At 30.7% G+C, this 15,620-nt stretch overlaps 1 pseudogene; it reads right to left on the bottom strand.

The window, feature by feature from the left end:
* Positions 1–15,620, bottom strand: part of LOC143241713 (small conductance calcium-activated potassium channel protein-like) — a 75,742-nt pseudogene that overhangs the window by 5,385 nt on the left and 54,737 nt on the right.

Raw genomic sequence — 15,620 nt, 5'->3', positions numbered from 1 at the left:
CTTACTGTTGCCTGGTGTATTTTACTACAATGATGTTCTTTCTGTTGTCTGGTGTATATTACCACAATGATGTTTTTACTATTCTCTGGTGTATATTACTACAATGATATTCTTACTGTTGTCTGGTGTATATTACTACAATGATATTCTTACTGTTCTCTGGTGTATTTTACTGCAATGATGTTCTTACTGTTGTCTGGTGTATTTTACTACAATGATATTCTTACTGTTGTCTGGTGTATATTACTACAATGATATTCTTACTGTTCTCTGGTGTATATTACTACAATGATGTTTTACTGTTCTTTGGTGTATATTACTACAATAATGTTCTTACTGTTGCGTGGTGTATATTACTACAATGATGTTCCTACTATTCTCTGATGTATATTACTACAATGATATTCTTACTGTTGTCTGGTGTATATTACTACAATGATGTTCTTACTGTTTTCTGGTGTATTTTACTACAATGATGTTCTTACTGTTCTCTGGTGTATTTTACGACAATGATATTCTTACTGTTCTCTGGTGTATTTTACGACAGTGATATTCTTACTGTTGTTTGGTGTATATTACTACAATGATATTCTTACTGTTGTCTGGTGTATTTTACTACAGTGATATTCTTGCTGTTGTCTGGTGTATATTACTACAATGATGTTCTTACTATTCTCTGCTGTATATTACTACAATTATGTTCTTACTATTCTCTGGTGTATATTACTACAATGATGTTCTTACTATTCTCTGGTGTATAATACTACAATGATGTTCTTTCTGTTCTCTTGTGTATTTTACTACAATGATATTCTTACTGTTGCCTGGTGTATTTTACTACAATGATGTTCTTACTGTTGTCTGGTGTATTTTACTACAATGATATTCTTACTGTTCTCTGGTGTATTTTCTACAATGATATTCTTACTGTTGTCTGGTGTATATTACCACAATGATGTTTTTACTATTCTCTGGTGTATATTACTACAATGATATTCTTACTGTTGTCTGCTGTATTTTACTACAATGATATTCTTACTGTTGTCTGGTGTATATTACCAGAATGATATTCTTACTGTTCTCTGGTGTACATTACTACAATGATGTTTTACTGTTCTTTGGTGTATATTACTACAATAATGTTCTTACTGTTGCGTGGTGTATATTACTACAATGATGTTCCTACTATTCTCTGATGTATATTACTACAATGATATTCTTACTGTTGTCTGGTGTATATTACTACAATGATGTTCTTACTGTTTTCTGGTGTATTTTACTACAATGATATTCTTACTGTTGTCTGGTGTATATTACTACAATGATGTTCTTACTATTCTCTGGTGTATAATACTACAATGATGTTCTTTCTGTTGTCTGGTGTATTTTACTACAATGATGTTTTTACTATTCTCTGGTGTATATTACTACAATGATGTTCTTACTATTCTCTGGTGTATATTACTACAATGATATTCTTACTGTTCTCTGGTGTATTTTCTACAATGATATTCTTACTGTTGTCTGGTGTATATTACCACAATGATGTTTTTACTATTCTCTGGTGTATATTACTACAATGATATTCTTACTGTTGTCTGGTGTATTTTACTACAATGATATTCTTACTGTTGTCTGGTGTATATTACTACAATGATATTCTTACTGTTCTCTGGTGTATATTACTACAATGATGTTTTACTGTTCTTTGGTGTATATTACTACAATAATGTTCTTACTGTTGCGTGGTGTATATTACTACAATGATGTTCCTACTATTCTCTGATGTATATTACTACAATGATATTCTTACTGTTGTCTGGTGTATTTTACTACAATGATGTTCTTACTGTTGTCTGGTGTATATTACTACAATGATTTTCTTACTGTTGTCTGGTGTATTTTACTGCAATGGTGTTCTTACTGTTGTCTGGTGTATTTTACTACAATGATGTGTTCTCCTGTGTGTTCTACTGATATGGTATTACTACTGCACGTGACAAGTAGACCTTGTAGTCCAATGTATTCACTTCTTACCCGTAATAGTAGTCTTGTAGTATGTAGTACATGTGTGACATAGACGTGGACCTTGATGTCCGATATAAGCAATTCTTACCTTTGCCATATCATTAATAGTGCTGGAACTGTCCATAAGTTTTTCTTGGTCCATTTTAACTTTTCTCAGACTGAAATGAAGAATGTAGCAGAATTATGACAGTTACTGCTAGAAAAATGTAATTTCTGGTTTTGATGTAATTGCATAGAGCACCTACTACTAGTTCCATAAATTAACAACATCTGCAAATATTATTCAACAATATGGTTAGAGTATATGAAAACAATATTATATGACATAACAATTTTGTCACAGAATAACAAAACACCTGTTTGTCCAACAGAATAGTATGGATACAGATTAACAAAACATTTGTACATTTTTTATAAAAATACGATTACACTGTAATAAAACTGTTTTATATCATATAAAGAACATTGGTTACAAGTTATTTAATCTCTTTGTCCTGAAGGATGAGATGGTTACATTAAGAGAAAGAACAAAACATCTTGAATAATACGTTTAACTATTTCTCAAGACTATGAACAAGAGAACATAGACACGTGATAAAATAAAACTCTGGTAAACTATAACAAAATATTTCTAAACACTATGAACAAGAGAACATTAAAACATGAAAACATAAACAAACTGATAAATTACAACAAACTACTTCTAAAGACGAGGAACAAGAGAAAACTGAAATATGAGAACGTGAAACACCGTTAAATTATAGCATAACTACTTCTAAATAAACTTAAAGAATGTACACACACATGATAACATAAAACTGGTGTATAAAACAAGAGAACACTGACACATGATAACATAAAACTGGTGTATAAAACAAGAGAACACTGACACATGATAACATAAAACTGGTGTATAAAACAAGAGGACATTGACACATGATAACATAAAACTGGTGTATAAAACAAGAGGACACTGACACATGATAACATAAAACTGGTAAATTATAATAAACTACTTCTAAAGAAACTTAATGAATGTACACACACATGATAACATAAAACTGGTAAATTATAATAAACTACTTCTAAAGAAACTTAATGAATGTACACACACATGATAACATAAAACTGGTAAATTATAATAAACTACTTCTAAAGAAACTTAATGAATGTACACACACATGATAACATAAAACTGGTAAATTATAATAAACTACTTCTAAAGAAACTTAATGAATGTACACACACATGATAACATAAAACTGGTAAATTATAATAAACTACTTCTAAAGAAACTTAATGAATGTACACACACATGATAACATAAAACTGGTAAATTATAATAAACTACTTCTAAAGAAACTTAATGAATGTACACACATATGATAACATAAAACTGGTAAATTATAGCATAACTACTTCTAAAGAAACTTAATGAATGTACACACACATGATAACATAAAACTGGTAAATTATAATAAACTACTTCTAAATACACTTAATGAATGTACAAACACATGATATCATAAAACTGGTAAATTATAGCATAACTACTTCTAAATAAACTTAATGAATGTACACACACATGATAACATAAAACTGGTAAATTATAATAAACTACTTCTAAAGAAACTTAATGAATGCACACACACATGATAACATAAAACTGGTAAATTATAATAAACTACTTCTAAAGAAACTTAATGAATGTACACACACATGATAACATAAAACTGGTAAATTATAATAAACTACTTCTAAAGAAACTTAATGAATGTACACACACATGATAACATAAAACTGGTAAATTATAATAAACTACTTCTAAAGAAACTTAATGAATGTACACACACATGATAACATAAAACTGGTAAATTATAATAAACTACTTCTAAAGAAACTTAATGAATGTACACACACATGATAACATAAAACTAGTAAATTATAGCATAACTACTTCTAAAGAAACTTAATGAATGTACACACACATGATAACATAAAACTGGTAAATTATAGCATAACTACTTCTAAATAAACTTAATGAATGTACACACACATGATAACATAAAACTGGTAAATTATAGCATAACTACTTCTAAATACACTTAATGAATGTACACACACATGATATATAAAACTGGTAATTTATAGCATAACTACTTCTAAATACACTTAATGAATGTACACACACATGATAACATAAAACTGGTAATTTATAATATTACTAATTCTAAAGACAAAGAACAAGAGAACACTGACTTATGATAACGTAAAACACTGGTAATTTATAATATTACTACTTCTAAAGACAAAGAACAAGAGAACACTGACTTGTGATAACATGAAACACTGGTAATTTATAATATTACTACTTCTAAAGACAAAGAACAAGAGAACACTGACTTATGATAACGTAAAACATTGGTAATTTATATTATTACTACTTCTAAAGACTAAGAAAAAGAGAACACTGACACATGATAACTTAGAAGACAAGCACATTATAATATATAAAGATGGATTAATTAAAAGTAAACCTTTTTTTTAAATTCAACCACAGAAAAGTATAATGCAAGAGAATTATTTCAATTGGACAAACGACATGTTTGTAGTAAACAAACACAATCAAACCTTATTTTTTTAAATAAGAGTATGTATCTTTTACAATGTTATTACTTTGTTACTAAGTTACAGGAATCTAATTTATAATTCTGTCTACCTGTAAATGGCCAGAAGAAATTTTCGCTGGTGATGTCTGACTTTGCCAAAATTTACTCGTTTAACCAGTTTGGTGTTCCTATAGATTAACCATGTTTCTCGCAGAACATTTGCTGCTGCATTTTTTAGCTAAAAAAGTAAAATGAAATGAAGTTTATTCAATAAGTGTATTTAATAAATATGACACACTATTGTCATTAACAAAAGTTGCTGTTGACGGATTTACATTTAGCTTAAATTAGATATCATTCGTTTATATCTTTGGAATTTATAACACCACCAACATACAGTGATATTACTATAAAAATCCTAACACAGTGGAAAGTATACAGAAACTTAATAACGTATTAACTTCAAGGAATCTCAATATTCATTATAAATATCCTCATATATTTGTTCTTTTTGTAACATCAATACTCAGTGCATTATAAATATCCTCATATATTTGTTCCTTATATAAAATCAATACTCAGTGCATTATAAATATCCTCATATATTTGTTCTTTTTGTAACATCAATACTCAGTGCATTATAAATATCCTCATATATTTGTTCTTTATATAAAATCAATACTCAGTACATTATAAATATCCTCATATATTTGTTCTTTTTGTAACATCAACACTCAGTGTATAATAAATATTCTCATATATTTGTTCTTTATATAAAATCAATAATCAGTGCATTATAAATATCCTCATATATTCGTTCTTTTTGTAACATCAATACTCAGTGTATTATAAATATCCTCGTATATTTGTTCTTTTTGTAACATCAATACTCAGTGTGTTATAAATATCGTCATATATTTGTTCTTTTTGTAACATCAATACTCAGTGTATTATAAATATCCTCATATATTTGTTCTTTTTGTAACATCAATACTCAGTGCATTATAAATATCCTTATATCTTTGTTCTTTTTGTAACATCAATACTCAGTGTATGAGAAATATCCTCATATATTTGTTCTTTTTGTAACATCAATACTCAGTGTATGATAAATATCCTCATATATATGAACAGAGATTGAATTTCATTCAGAAAGGCCTGAAATAAAAGGTTTGGCTTGAATGTAATTTTCACGAGTTTGTATTTCAAAAAAAGACATTAGATATTTATGATAGCCTGCGACGCGGCCGTACTAGAGACAGAACTTTTGCTACACAGCATTTAACGCAAATACGATACAGTCTAGAAATGAGATTCTAGCCGGTTGTTTCTATCGAATATCTGTCATATTAGTGATACGTACATGCCAGATGTTAACTCGTTTATTTAATTGCGTTTATGTTATATTAGTAACACATACATATCAGATACTAACGTGTTGGGTTATTTAAGTATCTATTATTTTAATACTAACCCGTTTAGTTAGTTGCGTGTGCACCATGAAGTTGTGGACATGCTTTTCAGCCCGAGTAAGCTCCAGTTTTCGGGCTATAACAGCTACAACGAGGGCTGTACATCCGGCTCCCTGGGAGACGTCAGTAAATAGTTAAACAACAGAGATAACAGATGAAGTTCTGGTATATCTAATTTTAAAACTATCCTACTTTAATGATACAATGATCAGTACAAAAACCAACAGACGTTAGTTGATATGCTACAAAAATTCTTTCATAGTTATTAGAAAATAAAGCAATTCAGAATTGAGTGTTTCATCAAATGTTTACATTAAATTACCTCAAACTGTACCTGCATTACAATTGGTACTTGTGTGTGTGTGTGTGTGTCTGTAAAATGTATACAAACACTTTACACAAGATGGACAATTAGCATAAAACAGCCCTCTCAAGATTTGTCCTGGATCTAAATATGGATCCAGATATTGGATTACTTTGAAACATGTGTTCATAACAGAGATGGGACATCTTTACGGTTTTGTCTCAATAGTTCTCAATCGTATAACCTGATTGGTACTATATTCCATTAAAGTTGAGTCTCCTCGTTACACTATAATAAATGCTCAAGGATTCTCAATATGAGGAGGATTTTCTGAGTCTTCTATCTGACAATATCCAGTGTGAACTCACGGCATGTGGAAAAGGTTAATAGTGTTGTTCAGTCTCTGTGGTTGTTCTTATACGTTGAAATACTTCACAATATTGTCTTGTTTTTTCGGATTTAGACACTTTATTAGCAGTGAAAGCTAGATAAGTTCTACCCAACACTGTTCATTTCAACACTATATCTCTTAGCAACTTAGTAGTTATAACCAGTATTGTTCAACTGAACAATGTGTCTCTTAGCAATAGTTCAGTTAATAACATCCATTTATAACCAGTATTGTTTATCTAAACAATGTGTCTCTTAGCAACATACTCCAGTTAATAACATCCAGTTATATCCTCTTAATAACATAGCTCAGATAATAATATCCAATTTTGCCAAATACTGTTCATCTAAAAATACGTGTTTGTTAAAAACACAGCAAAACTAATAATCTTTCTCAGATTTCGTATTTTAGAGTTACTATATTATGTCCGGTTGAGAAGACAACATAGTTTATCGTACCAGTGAAACACAAGAAAAGCAACTGAAAAATGTTATATTGATTTGTTTAATCTAATATTACTTGTACATAAAATATACACAATGTATATGTGATCTCTACGTAAAAGTTACACTTGTTCAAAATTACATCTTTATGGACATAATTACATCCCTTGCTGTAATCTTTCTCAGTTTCCAGTAATAATCGTTGTTTTGTAACTAACACCTGGAAGATCACATTTTCCTGGTACGTAATAGCTTCATATCAACACAGAGAAAACTCGTCATCGGTTGTCATTGGAATAATGAATACTTACGTCATGCAAGGTTAGTTAATCAATGTTGTGATGTCGGAATGAAATGGTAAATTAGGTTTTGTATTTTATATATCGGCCCACTTTTCTTTCGCATATTATATTTTTCTACTTATTATTACATAGAGGATTGTGTAAATGCTATAATAAAAGGCTAGAATATTAAAAATAGCTAATCGTGTTGAAGCCGTATAATAGACACGATAGGACGGATTGTATCAGAACTACATTTTGACATTGTTTCGTATTACGCGGTTAGTATGATCCTACCGAAAATTAATAACGTTTTGGAAAGGGTATGTAGCAACCTTCTTTGATGTAATATATTTATGCACTCAGATTAGAAATATATGTTCAGGTAGGGAATTAATATAAATATATGTAGCTCTTGTACTAAATGACAAGGTAAATGTAGGAACATGGATCATCTTTGGGTACCAGGATCCTCAAGAAAAAGGCTTACATTGAGTCGTAACTCAGACGAAGTAAAACAGTACATTTTTTTGTATCAGATGATAATCCATCAACAGAAAGATCAGTAGTGAAAGCTCTTTTCATGTTCCAGGCACCAACATAGTTCAGATGGATATATATTGGAAGAACTTTAAAAGTTACATGCACATGTATTGTATCAGTTTAACAGCGAAATACCTCAAGCAGCTGTAGAATGAGACAGGTATTAATGATATTGCGAACGAAGACATACCAATTAAGTCACCAGATACAGCTTATGGGTTTATGTTTGACTGGACTGCAGAAATAGGTGCTGGTATACCTTCGATATTTATATCAGATGGATTATGAAAGGAAGAAGAAAATAGAGGCATAGTGTGAACACCAAATCTTTACAACGGAGAATGTTCGAGTTAACATAATTTAGACATCGTTTATATTAATACAATGAACTCAAGCACGTTTCTATTTTATATTCTATAGTAGTTTTACGTTCCAAACAGTATTTTCTATACTAGTGTTATGTTAGAAACATAATATATTCTATACTAGTGATATATTTCAAACACGATATTCTATACTAGTGTTATAATACAAGTATTCTGTTCTAAAGTAGTTTTATGTTACAAACACTATGTTCTATACCAGTGTCATATTACAAACTGTATATTTTATACTAGTGTTATACTACAAACATGATATTTTAAACTAGTGTTATATCACAAATATTGTATTTTATAGTAGTATTATGATACAAACACTATGTTCTATACTAGTGTTATATAACAAACAGTACATTTTATACTAGTGTCATATTACGAATAATATATTCTAAACTGGTGTTATATTACAAATAGTGTGTTCTATACTAGTGTTATATTACAAATAGTGTGTTCTATACTAGTGTTATATTACAAACAGTATATTCTACTCTAGTGATATAGTACAGAGAGTATATTCTCTAATAGTGTTACATTACAAAAAAGATATTCTATACTTGTGTTATATTACAAACTGTATGTTCTATACTGGTTTTATATTACAAACAGGATATTCCATACTGGTGTTATGTTACAAACAGTATGTTCTATACTTGTGTTATATTACAAACAGTATATTTTATACTTGTGTTATATTATAAATAATATATTCTATATTACTGTTATATTACAAACAGTGTCGTTTAATGGTGTTATGTTAAAAGCACAATGTAATATACTAACGTTATATTACAAACAGCATGTTTTATAATAGTTTTATATTACAAATAGGATATTCCGTACTGGTGTTATATTAAAAAGAGTGTGTTCTATAGAATTCTTATGTTACAAACAGCATGTTCTATGCTAGTGTTATATTAGAATATGATATCTTCCACTTGTGCTATACTACAACAGTATACTCTCTACTAGTGTTACATTAGAAACAGTATATCCTATACTAGTGATATATTACAAACAGGATATTCTAAACTAGTGTTATTTCACAAACATTATATTCTGTAGTAGTCTTAGGTTACAAACAGTATGTTCTATACTAGTGTTATATTACAAATATATTCTATACTAGAGTTATATTACAAACAGCATATTCTATACTAGTGTTGTATTTCAAACATGATATTCTATACTAGAGTCATATCACAATCTTATATTCCATATACGATTTATATTACAAACAGAGTGTTCTATACTAGTGTCACATTACAAATATGATATTCTCCACTTGCGCTATATTACAACAGTATATTCTCTACTAAAGTCATATTACAAACAGTATATTCTACACTAGTGATGTATTACGAACAGTGTATTCTATAATAGTCTTGTATTACAAAAAGTATATTGTATACTTGTGTCATGTTACGAACACTATATTCTCTACTAGTGTTATATTACAAACAGCATATTCTGTACTAGTGTTATATTACAACAGTATATTATATAATAGTGTTATACTACAATAGTATATTCTATACCAGTTTTATATTATAAATGGTATATTATATACTAGTGTTATATTATAACAGAATATTCTACCCTAGTGTTATATCAGAAACAGAATATTCTACCCTAGTGTTATATCACAAACAGAATATTCTACCCCAGTGTTATATCACAAACAGAATATTCTACCATAGTGTTATATCACAAATAGAATATTCTACTCTAGTTTTATATCACAAATAGAATATTCTACACTAATTTGGTAGGAAATAATTGCACTGTCATTCACATTTGAAAACTTGTCGTAAGTTAATTATAAATAATAACAAATTATATTTATTGTTGTTTTTATTGATGAGTGACTATTATCGTGACTGAAATGTTCAAGTTTCTTGATATAAATAGTTCAGAGTTTTGGATCTGAGTGAAACCGAGAGTGTAACACAATTAACTTGTTAAATTTCATGAAGCAAATATACAGATTTACTTAAACGTTTTATGTCTCTAGAGGTGGTTACATTTGTTTTTATTTCATATTCTAATAAGTTTTAATAAGTGGTTACGTCTACCCAGTGATATCTGACATGAACAGCTATTCAACATGGACAACTGATACTTGATGTTTTATTCAGTTTTTGTAGGGATGACCAACTGCAATTTTTTCCAATACGTGAGGTCAAACTGAAATAATTACATTACTTCCAGGACAACAGCATAAACAACGAGAGAATAAGGTACGGGTTATGAGAGATACACGCCCGTCAGTATCTTTTATCTCTGGCTAAAGAACAAACAATAAGGTCCAGTGTTCTAGTCCACGCTCTATATTTCTTCCTTTTTTTGCCATCCAACTCATTGGTCATGTAAGATACTGGACGAACTCAACTAAGTGGAAAAACCGATAAGAAGAAGGACAAAAGACCGTCTAGCTTAATCTGTTCTAGAAGATTCCTATACATGTTTCCTTGACATTTCTTTAAGGGCTATCCGTAGAAGGTAGAAGACCTTTGTTTCAGTAACAGACCGTTTCGATGGCTGTTCTAGAAGATTCCTACACATGTTTCCTTGACATTTCTTTAAGGGCTATCCGTAGAAGGAAGAAGACCTTTGTTTCAGTAACAGACCGTTTCGATGGCTGTTCTAGGAGATTCCTACACATGTTTCCTTGACATTTCTTTAAGGGCTGGCTATTCGTCTTCTACCTTTGTTTCAGTAACAAACCGTTTTGGTGGTTACCTTTTGTTCTACGTACATTTTCCAGTTCATTTTGTGACATTTTTTGTGGGCTGTTTGTCTGTGCACCATACATGAACTGTTATGTTTATCCAGAATCAATAACACAACAAAGATTCTCTTACTGAACACAAATCTCAACAAATACCGTTTGATCAGACTTATAAACAGCGTGTTCATACATAAAAGTGTTGGTTTCTTCAGAAACATAAATGTAATTTTCTGGAAGCTTTGTTTGTTTTGTTTCTAAATTGGAATTATTTTCAATGCTTTTAGTGCAAAAAGAAATGATGACTACATACCTACCATAGTCACGTATTTGATACCATGTTTCCATACCCCACAGATAAGAAGTGACCACATACTTACCATAAGGCCCGTGGTTACAGCTATACCTCTACCACAGTACGTGTTTGGTACTATGTCTCCGTACCCCACAGATAAGAATGTTATGACGACCATCCATATGCTGTTTAGAAGATTCGTGTGATCTTCGTCGTGATACCTGGAAACAAAACGTGTGTAACGAGAATCGAAACAACAGTATTTATCTAAAAATCCTTGTTGACCAGTGAATGGCCAGTTAATTATCCATATTTGGAGTTATAAATATATATATATATATTTGATTAGTTATAAATATATATCTATAAATAGTTATAAATATGTATATATATGTTATATAAATATATTTCCACTTTTAGCTTTATTATTTTGATCTAATTTATTACTCATGAAAATTCAGCCAATTTGTGTTGCAACAGTATTGTTACACAACTACACGTTAATAAACTGGTTAAACAAGGACCAGTGATAACAATATTGTTACACAACTACACGTCAATAAACTGGTTAAACAAGGACCAGTGATAACAATATTGTTACACAACTACACGTCAATAAACTGGTTAAACAAGGACCAGTGATAACAATATTGTTTCACAACTACACGTTAATAAACTGGTTAAACAAGGACAAGTGATAACAGTATTGTTACGTAACAACTTCACATAATGAGTTGTAATGATGTGTGGCTACTCAAGGGCTAGTGATAATATTGTTCGACAAGGATCTGGTGAATACTTACGCTGAAAATGTGTTACTTTATGGAAGTTGGGTTAATTAATTATAGGGGGCCAATTTTGTCATGTTTAGAGAGTTTAGATTCGGTTACTAGTACTTACGTAAAATTAGATTAACGTAAACGTATACAAGTAGTACAAAATTAGAACGATTGATGGATGAAAAAATTGTGGCTTTTTATTTTGCGTCCTTATGTTGTACATGTTTAGTTGATAGCGTTTCTTAAAATCAGAGGACTCGAATAATGGATTGACAGTTAAAAACACAAATAATTTTAAAACTATTATATTCTTTCAATAAGGGCCCTTTTGTTTACTTTTAGCAAGGTGTGACATTCATTATGAATTATAAACCAATTAAGCAGAGCATATTGTATTTTTATACTTTTGTTTGTAAGATGTTAAAAAATAAAACAAATTTATTAAAACATTACCAAACTGGTGACGCTGTCACGTTTCACTTGAAAGTGCATGACCGATTACTACCTGTTAATTCCATGACATCACTAACGACTAGCATTCTAGCGTTCTTTTTTTTTGTACTTATAGAAAGAGAGTTTGTTTCTGAATTTCACGCAAAGCTACACAAGGGCTATCTGCGCTAGCTTTCATTAATTTAGCAGTGTAAGACTAGAGAGAAGGCAGCTAGTCATCACCACCCTCCCCAACTCTTAAGCTTCACTTTTATCAAAGAATAGTGGGATTAACCGTAACATTATAACGCTCCTACGGCTGAAAGGGGCGAGCATGTTTGATGCGACGGTTCGAACCTGCGACTCTTAGATTACAGAGTCGAACGCCTGAACCCATCTCGCCATGCCGGGCTTTCAAAAGTCAAAAGAACTTCAGCGACAAAAGATATAACGTCTATAACATTACAAAAAACGTGTTAAATAATTCATATGACATTTCCAACAAAATGTCTAAGTGATACATTTAATTTTTATCTCGTATTCTTTAGTGTTTAAAAATGGTACGTTACAACGGTGTTACTTCTTAATTTAAACAGATGACATTTTCCACTTAAATATATCTAATAAGATACTTTCTAAGTTTAACAGCTTGCAATAGTTTCAGTTAAACACGGTAAACGTGGATTAGATGACTAGTTTTGTAACAAAAACTAGTTTAATACATTAAGTAAAATCATACAACAAATGTAAATATTTAATACCACAATTTAGGTCAATCAACTTTGTACACACGAACTTCACTATTTTCGTTCCTTATCTTTAAAACACTAACATGAACAACTTCGCTTTGCTTTTAGATGTTAAAGCTAAGTAAAACTATTGCATTTGATTTAGGTTAGTGAACCTGATGTGCGCTCTTAGCTAGGTTTAGGAAAATTGACATAGAGTAAATTAGGCAACCTTATGTGTAGTAGGTTAGGTTTAGTAAAAGTGATGTACAGGGTGTTCGGAAATTTACTGTGCACTTATATATTTATTAACAGACATGTTTCAATATAGAATACAGGTAGTAAATATGAATGACAATTATAAACAATGTTGAAAGTGACTCCCGTTGGCATCAATACAGGCTTGGATCCTTCTTAATTTGTTTCTAAACACCGCTAGCAGTTGCTGGCTTGAAATAGACTGAATAAAATATGATTACAAAACTGCGCAGTAACTTTCCGAACACCCTGTATAATTGATAATAAAAATAAAAGTGACGTGGCTTCATAAACAGATATAATAGCAATGGTTAAAATAACAAGTACACAACGGATTGACAACTTCATATTATTACACAATGTTTCTCACATTTTAAATGAAACAATGTAAGCATAGAAACTGTTACGTCTGATAAAATTCAACTTCTGGCTATTTTCCAGGAATTATATGATAAATGTTCTATGCTTGATACTTGAAATGTACCAAACATTTAACCAAAGAAGAAACTGCTTGATGTAGAGCCTAGTTGTATACAATATAATAACTAAAGATTACTTCACTGTTAGGCCTATCGCAACAATCATTACAAGCAATAAATGAAATAGAAATAACAAACCAGAAGTGAAACAAGTTTCTAGTTAATGAATGTGTTCAACAGGGATACTCAAAGGATTAGGTAATGTTGTATAGTATAGAAACGTAAGAGTAGGGTTACCATTGGAGATTTGATAATGTTATATAGTGTAGATTTAAAACAGTGGTGCTATCTAATATTATATAATGTTGAGATATAATAGTGGATTTGGTGCTAATAAACACAGTACTGGTTTTGTGCTAACCAACACAACAGCGACAACATGTTGATAGAAAACATTGTGCATTCTTACCTCTCACAAAGTCGGAGAGTCCAGCTGATAATCCAGAGGGACACCATAAATACCAACAACACTGTCCCAGGACATATCGTCATGAGGGTCTTAAGAACAAAACGGGTGTTGAAGTTAATGCGGTTCAGGGCTCCAATACTGCGAGAAGATGCGTCAGTAAAGAGTTTACTGTGTAACAACATCACTCGACATATGAGATAAAGACGTAAAAACATGGGTAATGACAAGACAACGTCTACTGGCACTTCGGTCGACTCGACACGACCTTCTTGATTAGTCAGGCTCGTGGTCCACGTGAAGTAATACTCTCCAGGTATTGGATGCACAGCACTAACAATAATTTCCAGCAAGATTAGGCCTATCCTCTCCCATGTCATAGCTGTCCTCAATCATCGGCACAGTTGTCGATGAAAATAACTGAAGAAGGGTGACATTAAAACCAAGTTACCTGCATTAATTAATTGTAAAGATAATACTATCATTCAAGAAAATAATAACAAGGTATTAAACAGGGCCAATTAAAGGAGGAGGAAGGCCATTTGTTCCAGGCCTCAAATTTAGACACTTGTTGTTTTTTTGTATTTATTAAGTTTCATGACTTGTATTTGTTTGCTCTCCAATCAGATCAAAATGTATCACCAAAATTATATAAGTTAAATACTCAAACTGTTTCACTGTTCTTTGGGGCTTATGTTTGTCTTATTTTGTTTTCGTGTGCCATCATTTTTTTAATATTATAAACAAGGGCCTCAAAATATAAAAGTGGACAGGGTTTCTGGAAGTGTCTGGCATTAAGTATTGAGTCAACAGTTTCTTTTGTCCAGTAAAACAACAGGTATAAACCGTTTGTCGCCTATTACCTATAGTAATACGCTTGGCTTCAACATTTACAGGTAGATTACAAAGTCGATTACCGCCTGTCTACTATAATGACATGCTTGTTAAATGGATAAGTGAAATACATTACAAGACCGTCTGCCTCGAGAAAAACGTAATGAATGCGTGTGTCAGAAAGAGTGACAGTTGTTATTAGCAACTTTATACAGTTAAAATAATTATTTAAA

This window comes from Tachypleus tridentatus, unplaced genomic scaffold (assembly GCF_004210375.1).
Source record: "Tachypleus tridentatus isolate NWPU-2018 unplaced genomic scaffold, ASM421037v1 Hic_cluster_1, whole genome shotgun sequence".
Taxonomy (NCBI): Eukaryota; Metazoa; Arthropoda; class Merostomata; order Xiphosura; family Limulidae; genus Tachypleus; species Tachypleus tridentatus.
This window is presented reverse-complemented; position numbering and strand designations above follow the sequence as displayed.